We start from the raw sequence: 12,744 nt of genomic DNA, 5'->3' as shown, positions 1-12,744 counted from the left end.
GTCTTCCTCCCCATGATACAGGAGGACGGACCTAAGAGCTCAGGCGGGAATCCTGGGCTGTCCCAGGTAGGAAGACACACCTGTGTGAATAGAGAGGTAACACCATCTGATTCACACTTTAGCAGGACCACGCTGACACTGGTGAGGCAGTTAGTTAGGAGACATTGGGGCACTATTACACCTTAACCACACTCGACCTCAAGGCATCCATTTCTAGTTTAATCTTGTAGTAGTTTTTATTCCATTCAGCAGCCTATGTCAGGATTACTCTTCTTATTCTTTGTTATTCTGTGAGCATTTGTCTCTCTCCAAGATTTAAATTTGTTGCTGTCTTAGTTCTACAATTATCTGATATATTGGTGAGATTTTGATAATGTGCCACTTGTTCCATTTTGAGGTTGTTTTAAGAACATTAAATAAGAAGCATTTTCTCAGCTTCTCATCTCTCTACATCTCCAAGACGATTATCAGCTTTATTGGAACACCCAGAAACTGGAAACCATTCCAATATCACACATCAGCTTAATAAATAAGCCAATCATGCTATGATCATTCTTTACACGCCACCTGTTCTTAAAACCAAGGATTCTTGATACACACAAAAACGTGATAGTATTCACAACTATTTGTGCTGAGTAAAATAAGCCATAACAATAAAAATACAGATAATATGATCGCACTTTTATAAATTCTAGAAAATGAAAAGTAACCTGAAGTAACAAGGGAAGATCAATGCGTAGGTGGGGACAGGATGGAAGGTAAGAAGGGACAGGAAGGAGGAAACCCAGAAACTACTGAAAATAATGAGAGGAATTGATTTGTTCTCTCCTGATAATGCTGATGCCTACGTCAGTATTTATCAGAGTGCTCATTCTGAGTTTGTGCGCTTTATTATATGTCAATCACCTCATTAAAGTAATTACAGATAAAGAAATGCATGACTTGCGAGGGAAGGAGTGACGGAAAGATATTGAAACATAAGAGACCCTTGAAAATACTTCTCATGAACCCTGACCCCCTCCATGTATTTTAGGTAAACCGTAGAATAGAGCAAAGTCATAAAGATCCCATTACAGGAGGGGGATCTGCAAACCTCACCCTGCAAGTCCAACTCTGTCCTGGAATAGGTTCAAGGGAGCAGGCTGGCCCAGAGCACAGGGGCAGATGCTGGATCTAACGGTCACCCCATGTTTATTCCTGGACACTCCACAAACCTTCTATACCTCTGGGTGTAGTTTACACCTCTAGTATGAGGGTAACAATGACAGCTACCTCACAGGATGTGTGTGCATATGTAAAATGACATATGGATCTTAAATGTTTACTCTGGAAGAATCACATAATGAAAGTTATATTTCCCAAATGCTATCAACACCACAAAATCCGAGACACTCACACCTGCTCTGAGACCCTCCCCTTTGTGAGGACATTCAATGACATGGCCTCTTATATACTAGAAGGTCATGCAAATAGGGTCCTTCCTCTGCTGATATAAAGCAGCCCCAGCCCTGAACCTGCAGCTCTGGGAGAGGAGCTCCAGCCCGGGATTCCCAGGTGCTCCCATTTGGGGTTCAGGACAGAACACTCACCATGGAGTTTGGGCTGAGCTGGGTTGTCCTTGTTGCTATTTTACAAGGTAATTCATGGAGAGCAAGAGATACTGAGGATGTGAGTGGATGTGAGTGAGGGAATCAGTGGATGTGTGACAGTCTCCTGACCAGTATGTCTCTGTGTTTGCAGGTGTCCAGTGTGAGGTGCAGCTGGTGGAGTCTGGGAGAGGTCTGATGCAGCCAGGGGGGTCTCTGAGACTCTCTTGTGCAGCGTCTGGGTTCACCTTCAGTAACTATCCCATGAGCTGGCTCCGCCAGGCTCCAGGGAAGGGGCTGGACAGGGTCTCAGTTATTAGTAGTACTGGTGGTAGCACATACTATGCAGACTCTGAAGGGCCGATTCACCATCTCCAGAGATAACTCCAAGAACACACTTTATCTGCAAATGAACAGCCTCAGATCTGAGTACACGCCTGTGTATTATTGTGTGAAAGATACACAGAGAGGGGAAGTCAGTGTGAACCCAGACACAAACCTCCTTGCAGGGAGACAGGAGGGGGGATGCAAGGGGCACTCAGGACATACAACTGTGTGTTTCAGCCCCTAGAGCAGGTGCAGATGGTAGTTAAGGGCGGCTTTCCTGTCAGGGTCTGGGGTTTCCTCTCCATATAGTAGTTTTCCCTGGGGAACCTCTCTGTACTCATCCATGGTTCTTTACGTACACATTCAGGCTCAGAATTCCAAAGACTTTTCGAAATGGGAGGGGGGGAAATGTCATATATGTAAGGCAGAGACTCAAAGTTAGATATTCATGTTTTCGCTTGTCTAAATCTTGTCTAAATTGACCTGTTTCAAAACTATCCCAGCGGATGTATAAAGAGTTGAAAAGATTCTTCCTTCCTCATTATGATACCTCAGCCCTGCCCTACTGGTAGACCAGCTGTCCTTGCCAGGATGCTGGCTCTTGACTTGCCTGCTAACCTCTTGCATGAGAAATGTAAATGAGCTGAGCAGCACCCGATCCTCACTGGGTTACAGGGAATGATGCCACTTAGAGGGGACGTGGGTAGGGGTGTTTCTACATGTGCTCCTTGCTTCCAAGTCCAAGAGAATCCCTATACGCTTAGATAATACCTGCATCCTGTTCTACTGTGCAGTTTATTTTATGTCAAATATTCACTGTCAAAGCTATTACCAATAGACGCATATGTAGTCGGTAAGGAAAGTTTATAGTCAGGTGGATAATAACATGAATATTCAGAAGCTGCTGAAAAGAAATCTATTCTCCTTTCTTCACCACAGCATCGTAGGTGAACGCTAAAACGCAGGAAAGTCACACAGGTTCTCATTCCACGAAGAGTCCTGCAGCCTCACAGGCAGACCCACCTCTGTCCAGGAACCTTTGCAGGGGCGGCCAGGTCCAGGGTGGAGAAGCCCAGGCCTCGAAAGGAGGTCTCACTGTGCCCTGTTGTGTGTTCCTCAGCACATCACCTGCCAATTCCAGGCTGCAGTTTAGCTTCACATCTGTAAGATTCAAGTAATCCGACACCTACATCACATGCTTGGTGTGCATATGTAGAAACAAAATAATAAAAGAGGCCCTGAGTGTTGGGCCTCAGGGTAGGCCACCCCAAAATATGCCTCAAAGTGACTTAAGACAGAGCCAGTGCAGAGGGACATTCTGACCTTCCTCCCTGTCACCCTGAAGCAAGAAATAAACCTCCCACGTGAAAGGTGCTCTCCCTGTACCTGGAGGTGGAAGTGAAATGGTCCTTAACCCCATGCCATCTGCCTGCCGTTTATCTGTGCCAAAAATTTAGCCTAAGAGTAAGTTTAATCAGAGAACTGAGAAAATCTAGACAGAAACGAAAACTGTCCAACAAAACGAAATAATAATAGTTTAGTCATTAAGCAAATCAAGAACCTTTAGTTCCGCCTCCAGGGCTATAGACAATATTCTTCTCCATGTCCCTTGAGCTGTCTTGTAGATACTGAAACTCCTACCAGAAGGAAAGAGTTAACTGCATGATGACCAGACTGTAGCCATGACATAAGCTGCCACAATTCCAAGAAGTGGCCTCAAAGAAATGGGAACAAAGCGACCCTTGAACTGAAGATTAACTCTACTTAAAACAATCAACATGAGGCTGATCACACCACCACATGACCAATTTCAAGACGACTGTCAGAGTTGACTCTGCTGTTTCTGTCTGTAGCCCCCTCCTTCTGCCTATAAAAGCCCTTTCCCACAGATTCTCAGTGGGGGATGGCCTTTGGAGAGAAGTCTGTCCCCCACCCGCGGTTGCAGGCAGCCAAAATAAAGCAAACTTTCCTTTCTACCAACTTTGCCTCTTTATTGGCTTTTCAGCACCGAGCAACTGGACCTTGCTTTCCATTACACAGGGACACTCTTATCACCAGGGACGGGGAATTCAGGCCTGGAAGTCTCTATGAACAAACCTTGTTCCTTCTGTAATGACTATGCCAGCCCAAACTCTGCTTAGGTTCGTCACTAATTGCACACCAAAAACATACATTTCCTCCTTCTACCAATTCCTCACAAATATTGGATCTTGGTCTAAAAATATAAACGCTGCCTGCTTTGGTCACTTCTGGGTCCATTTCTATGGCACGTCTATGCCTGTGCTTACAATTATTTTCTTTTCTCCTGTAAATCTGTCTTTGTTAGTTTTATTATCAGTCCAGCCTCAGGAACTCAAGAGGGGCAGAGGAGGAGATTTCCCTCCTGACAAATCCAAGTTGTCTTCTCTTCAGCCTCACTCTGTAGAACCTCTTAGGAAACTCAGTCCTCACGGGCCACTTTCAGACTCCTGACATCACCTTGCCAGTTGTGTTCTTCTGGCATCTCTTCGTTGCATTTCCATCTCACCCTTCAATATTTTTCCAAATCGCTGTGACATTTCAGTGTCCATTGTCTGGATATACACAGTTTATTAGTCATTCCCTAGGATAGGTCATCTTGGTCCTTTCCAAATTTTGGCAAATATGAATAAAGCTAAGTAAGCATCGTGTGCAGGGTTTTCTCTGGACTAAAGCCTTATTGTCTTTCGGGTACATACAAAAGAGCACTATTGCTGCAACACAGATAAGAGTATGTTTAGTTTTGCAAGAAGCCACCAGAAGAGCTCCCAGGGTGCATCCCGTTTTGCATCCCCACCTGCAGTGAATGGACCCCCTGCCGCTCCACATCCTCCCAGTGTTTAAGGTTCTCAGAGTCCTGACTTGTTACACTCTTGTAAGTTTTCAGGGATATGTCCTTGTTCTGATTGACATTTCCCTGTGATAAATGTTCTCCCATAGCCTTATTTGTAAACTCTTTCTCTTTTTGGTCAGGTGTCTGTTAAGGATTTTAGCCCATTTTTTAATAGTTTTATTTCTTTCTTATTGTTGAGTTTAAGACTTCTTGGCACATATTAGATAACAATCAGATATAGTAGATATGTCTTTTGCAAATATTTTCTGCCAATCTCTAGCTTGCCTTTGGGTAAATTTTAAATGTATTTTGTATGCTTCTCAATTATTACTTGTTGTGTTTCTATTACAATGAAAAGTGGAGTTAAACATTCACTTCCTAAGCCATGGGAACTTTATGTGGGAACATGTCACAGTACACTCAAAGGCCTCTTTCAGATACTACAAGGATGGAATGGATAAACAAAGGGGAGACTTCTTCAGAGATGCTCTTCTGGAAAAATAGAAATGTACCAACATACCCTCCTTCCTGTCTTGCTGATGAGAACTGTGCCGCGTGTCCACAGAGACACAGATCCTTGAGGAGAGAGTGAGATTTCATCAGCTAGAATGACCGTTTACTAACAATACATTTTACCCGTGATGGATCTGAGTTTATGAATGATTGTTACTTGAATGATTCAATGGATTTAGCAATGGTTGAAAACAAAATCAATACCTTGAATTATTATTATTAATTTTAATTTATGTTGCCCCAGAGAAGAGTTTGACAATTACAATTTCAGTAACACAGTTCAATAATTTTGACTTATACCTCTTAAAATTTAGATACCACGTTGTTTCACAATAAATGTTTCATCTACATCCCTCACATTTGAAACTGGATTCCAAGTGGACCTAGAAGATGAAATGTGAGGACAGCGAATCTCTCTACATTCAGTAACATCTAAGGCAACAAATCTAATATCACAGGAGGACACTGCTGATTTCCAAGTATAGTTCCTGCTTCTTCTTTGCTCAGTGATTCTAAGAAAGATACAAAGTGACCTAAACCATTTGGTCTGAATGTTCCTGAAGTCCACACCTCATTCTGGTCTTATACTCTCAAGATTTTATGAGGGAAATCACAGAGACCATCAGAAGGCCCTGTCCACGTGGTCACCATGAAGCCCACCACCGTCAATCCTTCTCCCTCCAATCACAATGGTCAGACCCTCTTGATGTGACCATCACTGGTAACCTGCAAAGCAATATGACTTAAATCTCACCACTTCCTTTTACCATCACCCATTGGTCATCTCTAATGGGTATTCTCCCCAGCATTATATTATGATCTAGTCTCCAGACATAATGGCCTGCAATTATCTCCACAAAGGAAAAATATCTTCTTTTTACTCCTGGTGACCTAACACATTTTTCCTAGGGTTAAATAGACCCTAACAACACATCCGCAACCACTGAAATGTAAAGAAACCTGTTATATATCCTTCTATGTTAACATGAATTTGGATGGATCTGCTCAAATCCACCAGCTCAAGAAGGGGTGGTCAGATGCTGGGGCATCTGCATAAATGCAGGCCCTTCTTCCACGTGGTGAAATATAGGCTTACCTGGTTCTAGGTTTTAGATGCCATCCCTTCCACTCCCCTATCACACAGGATATCAGCTCAATTTTCAGGTCCTGACAACAGGGTCCAGACTTCTCCTGTGATTCTTGTCCATATTACTTTGGTTGGCTCTCCTATTATCGACATTCAATCAGGAAGATTCTTTAGTATTTTATTTACTCTGCAAATAGTATTGGAAAAGCTAGAAGAAGTATAGTACTCTGTTCATGAAATAGTATGGAGTAAATATCTTCTCATAGACAGCAGCCTCGACATCAGTCAGTGTACAGGTGAGATCACTGGGCTGAGGGAGAGCTGACAGGTGTGACCTCGCAGGGCAGGAGTGGAGCCAGTGCTACATGTACAAGGGTGTCCGTCAGAGATGGGGACTCACATTGGTCTTTCTTTTTCCCAGGAGTGGTAACATCACCGAAGACACTGATGACAACATTCAACACCCGTGGCACACCCACTATAAATTTCAGACATACCATTACCACCGTGATCCCCGATTTACATCCTTGAAGACTGAAATGCAGATGGTGAGGCCACATCCTCAGTGCCCACAGTGAGATGGGATGGAGCTGTGCTCTGCTCTCCAGCACCACTTACTTATATGACCTCGGGCACAGTTCCAGGACTCACTGACCCAGGGACTCGGGAAAGCTGCTCTCAGGTGGACTTTTCAAAGGAAACTGCTTGCTGAGGTGGGGGCTTTCCTCTGACCATGACACCCTCATACTCTGAAAGCCATTCACTGTGAAGGTTTACTTCCAAGAATCATGCGTGTTCTCTAACCCATTGCGGTGGGAACTGTGTTCCCTGAGCTCCAATGTCACTGGCAGTGACAGAATTAGAAAGGAACACTTCTAGAAGGAGTGAGTCTGTGCACTGTGACCAGGTCACCTGCCCAGCATATTGGAGTCCTGAGGAGACTCCCGTAGCTGTCTGTTCTTAGTCCTTGGTAGCCATGGGGATTCCTCAATGTCCACCCTTAAGGAAGGAGCCCTGAAGCTCACGGTGTTCCTACAGACACTCAGTTGTGCACAGGAAAAAGGCAGGGCAGGCTACTGGCCAGGTCAGCAGTACTAGGAACCATGACCATCTCAGCAAGAATGACTGCCTTGTCCACAAAATACGCTGTGTGTTTAGTTGTTATGAATAAATCCACCTCCAGAGCAACTCTTGATCATATTTAAACTGTTTCAGGTGAAGAAATGCTCACCCTAGTTAAGGGAAACACGAAGTCCGTTGTGAATTATGATTAACATTAAATTTTACCTAACTTTGTCTGAATTCAATGTGATTATTACATGTGTGATTTCTCTCAAATACTTGCATATCCAGGAAATAAACATGAGATAATGCAGAAAGGGCAAAAAATACTAGTTTGTTTCAGACAACTTGGAGGACCCTGAATGTTTGATGGGTATTTATGTGAAATATATACATCCGTGCGATTAAAGTCTATTCCCCAAATCTGCCATTAATCTTAGAGCACATCTGATTTCCTGACTAGCCCTTCAGCATCATTTCATTCCTGGGCAAAGAGTCCCCCAGGCTTCAGGAGGGGGACCCCAGGTGGGGGCTGAGTTCTCTGAGGGCACAGTCAGCACCCTGCTCACAGGGGGAGCCCCAGGTACAGGGACCTCCCTTCACTACTTGATGCTTTTTATAAAAAGGTCCCTCCTATATGCAAATATCCCCTTAGACCACAAGGTAAAAACAAAGTACCAGTTCACTTAAATACGGGTTTCTCCTCATGCTTGAAGACATTTTCTGGGCTTGATGAATCTCATCTGCAAGAAGATGAATCCACTGTGGTTCTTCCTCTTTCTGGTGTCAGCTCCCAGAGGTGAGTGTCTCAGGGATTCAGCCATGAACACACGGGGAAGCTGCATCTGAGCCCATGAGTCACCGTGGTTCTCTCTGTCCACAGGTGTCCTGACCCAGGGGCAGCTGCAGGAGTCGGGACCCAGCCTGGTGAAGCCCTCCCAGACCCTCTCCCTCACCTGCACTGTCTCCGGATTCTCATTAACCAGTTATGATGTAGGCTGGGTCCGACAGGCTCCAGGAAAGGGGCTGGAGTATGTTGGTGTGATCGATTATGATGGAAACGCATATTATAACCCAACTCTGAAGTCCCGGCTCAGCATCACCAGGGACACCTCCAAGAGCCAAGTCTATTTATCACTGAGCAGCCTGACAACTGAAGACACCGCCGTGTATTACTGTGCAGGCAACACAGTGAGGGGAAGTCAGTGTGAGGCCAGACAAAAACCTCCCTGCACGGAGGCCCGTAACCACCAGGGGGCGATCAGGACCCACAAAGTACAGGGCTGAGGCCTGCAGCAGGTGCAGAGAGGGGCTGGGAGGCAATTCTTGTTAGAACCTCTGCTTTCCTCTTCCTGCCCAGGAGCTCCACCAGAGACCCTGTTCTGTATCCTAATGTTCCATTGTTGCGGATTATGTTGTGTCTAGAAAATTTTGTGTGCATGTACATATTTGCTTAATTTTATTTTTGTTATAGTTGTGTATATATATTTATTCACATGCACACACACATATAATATTCAAGAATTGAGGTTGTTTTTCATTTCTTTATCTTTTTCTCAACGGAGCTCTAAACAACCCTGCGGCTCACCATAAGGTTCACTTTGAGCCTGAAGTTCGTGAAACTTGTAAATATCCTGAGAATGCACATGAGAATTTTAAACAGTATTAATTGTTGTTCTGTTTTTGTACGTGTGGAAGGAAGAGACACACCCTCCTGCATTCAGCAACCTGCACAAACAGTTTGAATTCTGCAGCAGGCAGTGTTATAGACTCAGATGCCAGAGTGCTCCAATACTGCACATACAATGATCCTCACTATTCAGATTCCATTATCTGCAAATTCACCTACTTCTAGCTGTCATGAGCACCCCAAAGTAAACACTGTCATTTTGTGCTCATTCACGGACAGTAACAATGTGGCCCGTTGTTTGAATCACCCAACACACACACACACACATTCCCAGCTGAGGTCAGTCAAGCTGATGCTCTCTTTTCTTGTTTCAACTCCCGTCATGTAATTGAGCATTTTCTGGGGTCAAATTAGTGCCATGCTTTTCATATTTCTGGGATTCTTGGCGATTGTTTAAGGTAGTCACAGGCATAGGGTTGAAGAACAGTCTAGTGTCCCTACGCACCAATGGCTGTGACTGGACTTAGGAAAAATATACATGAGAGATCAGCTTCATTCAGGCATGAGTTATATGGCGATGGGTGGTGAAAATCATACTCATGTTTCCAATATAAATCTCATCCAAAACCAAAAGACAAAACTCACTGCTGCATATGGAATGCAGCCTTGGAAGCTTGGCTTAATTCCAAATACAGCAGGGCAAGTGGGGGCTTATAGCCAAGAAGAGGGTGGGTGGACTGGACTGGAAATAATTAACAGAAGAAATAGAGGCTAAGGGGATTCTGGTTACTTAGCCTCACAAGGATTCTTGCTGAAGGGAGACCAGGGTGATCAGATACCATGTGGGTGATAGGAGGTTTGATGGATTTGATCAAATACTGAGGGCGATCAGAGTTCAAGGGTGGGAGATTTTCATTATTCTCACTTAACAGGGGTCTTGACAAAACCTGGCCATGCAAATATAAACACAGAAGCCCACAGGTCAAGACTAGCTGAGAAGAGCATTACAAGGAGCCTGTTGGCTAAGGGGTGGTCAAGGGTCTTTGTCACACTTAAGAAGAGTAATAATGAACATACAAGTAAACCAGGGATGCACACAGACACACAGAGAAAAGACCATCTGAGGATTCAGTGAGAAGAGGTCCATCTGCAAGAAAAGGAGAAACGCCTGAGAAGGACCCAAACCTCCTGACACCGTGACCTTAGACTTCTAGCCTCCAGGTCTGAGAGGAATACATTTCTGTAGTTTAATCCACCCATCTGTTATTCTGTAATGGCCACACTAGCCTACTAATACACCTATAATATAGACGCAGATAGACATATATGGAAATGTAAGTATCGTATTGGAAAACAAATATCACCCATTCTTCAGAGGTGACATGAAGCTGTGTCCACCCTGGATCTCAGCCAGCACCCTCCTCCAGAGCCCTAGACAAGGACCAGCCGTGACCATCTTTATATGGAAACATGCTTCCTACCTGCACATCACACCCAGGCTCAAGGGGAAAACACAGCACCTGTGCTACTCAGAGTCAGGGTTCTCATCTTCACTGACATAACTCTCTGAAAGTCAAAGCATTAATCAAAATGAACATGAAAACCTTCTGGTCACTCCTCCTCTTGCTGGCATCTCTGAGCTGTGAGCATCGCCTGGGTCTGAGGAAGGTGGAATTATGGGGTGACATCTGCGAAGTGGGTGTCTCATTGTTTCTCCTTTCCCAGATGTCCTGTCCCAGGTGCTGGTGCAGGAATCGGGCCCAGGACTATTGAACACCCCCTCCCTCACCTGCTCAGTCTCTGGATTCTCCATCATAAACAGTACTGACTGCTGGGACTGGATCCCTCAGCCCCCAGGGAAAGGGCTGGAGTGACTGGGGTGCTTTGATTCTGGGAATAGCACAGCATACAACCTATCTCCCCAAACATGACTCTCCACCTCCAGACAAACCTCACAAATTCAGTTTTCCCTGCAGCTCAGCTCCGTGATGCCCTAGGACACAGCCCTGTGTTACTGTCCCAGGAGGCTCAGTGAGAAGTCAGGGTGAGTCCAGACACGACCCTCCCTGCAGGGGCCTCTCTAACCACCAGGGGGCGCTCGGGTTCATCAGGACACAAGAGGACCAATTTCAGGGCAGGCGCAGATGTCATGGACGGGTTTTCTCTCAGAAGCTGTGGTTTCTCCGCTGGATCATTGCCGCCCTGCAGGCTCCCTCCGTAATGATTCCAGGGAGAGACTTCCCTGGTGGTCCAGTGGGTGGTAAGTCTCTGAGCTCCCAATGCAGGGGGCCCGGGTTCAATCCCTGGTCTGGAAAATAAATCCCGCATGCATGTCACAACTAAGAGTTCCCATGCCGCAACTAAGAAATAATGATACCAGGTAACTTTCTTGTCCCTAAACTTGAGACTTTTTTCATGGAGTCAGGCTTGTCTGTCTTTCCCCATCTATCTTTGGACGAGCCGCACAGAAATATTTCTTCATGAGACGTTTATTTGAAGATTAGGTGACTACTTTCTGTTCTTAGTTGTCAAGTTTTTAATCGTTTAATGACATAAATAATTTTTACTGTTGAACTTTAAATCTGCTTTCCACCGTCACATGGATTTCCAATTCCTCTCATCCTGAAAATCTCCCCAGTCCTGTTTGATGCAATGCCTTTCACTTGAATAATATGAGTCATGTTTATATTCAGAAATGGATGTCCATATAGCACTGGAGTCATTCTCTCCTCAGAGGACATTTTGAAATGTCGGGACACAGGTTGGGCTGTAACGTGTGGGCTGTGTTGCCTGTACCTTGTTATCTAGTGTGGAGATTGTTAATAGATAATTAGATAAAATAGAGACATCGATAAAAGGGAACAGAAACAGGTGTATCCCAATCATATGGAAAATAACCATAAAATCTGTCTACATAACCCATTTTTAGGGAGTGGTAAAGGCTCGAGTGTGTAAAGATGATACAAGCACCCGTATGAAGTTATTTGTATAAACATATATAGTCAAACAATTTTTGTAAATACTATTCTAGCTCACTCCTCAATCCCATGGTGAGTGTCTGCTTTTCTCTCTAAGAAATCGACAAATACATTCCAATTGGCTGCCATTGGCATTCCTTCCACAAGCGGATGAGGGGACTTTTGCTCTACAGCATCCCCAATATTTGAATTCCTTATTATTTTGTGCTTTAACTGTTGTAATAAGTGAGTAGCAATATCTCATCTTCGTGTTATTTTATATTTCCTTAATGAAGAATGCTGTTAAAACCTTTTATCTCTTCTTTGTGGAAGTATCTTCAGATTACTGGCACAGTGTTCATTATTTTCATTTTTTGTTGCTGTTGTTGAGCTGTGAATTAGCTGTATATTCATGATACAAGTCCTTTATAAATATGATATTAGAAAGCACATTCTCCAAGTCTGTGCTTTGATTCCCTTATCAGTGAAGTTATTGTTGCTGTTGCTATTGTTGTTTTCAGGACAGAATTTTTAAAGCATACAGAAAAATTACACATTTATTTTATGAATGATGTTTCGGATATTATACCTGAAAATTCATCATGGAACTCAAGGACACCCATAAATTCTGCCACGTCCCTACGCCAGGCCACATTCAGGGATGGAGGGTTAAGTCCGCCTTCTTGAAGGGAGGATGACTGTGATGAGTTACCTGACGTTATCCCTTAAGG

At 44.2% G+C, this 12,744-nt stretch overlaps 1 pseudogene; it reads left to right on the top strand.

The window, feature by feature from the left end:
• Window positions 1-1,590: 1,590 nt before the first annotated feature.
• LOC132358918 (uncharacterized) lies at window positions 1,591-10,930 on the top strand (annotated as a pseudogene).
• The last annotated feature ends 1,814 nt before the right edge of the window (window positions 10,931-12,744 follow it).

This window comes from Balaenoptera ricei, unplaced genomic scaffold (genome assembly GCF_028023285.1).
Source record: "Balaenoptera ricei isolate mBalRic1 unplaced genomic scaffold, mBalRic1.hap2 scaffold_623, whole genome shotgun sequence".
Classification (NCBI taxonomy): domain Eukaryota; kingdom Metazoa; phylum Chordata; class Mammalia; order Artiodactyla; family Balaenopteridae; genus Balaenoptera; species Balaenoptera ricei.
Note: the sequence above shows the minus strand (reverse complement) of the source record. Positions and strands in the feature narration are given on the sequence as shown.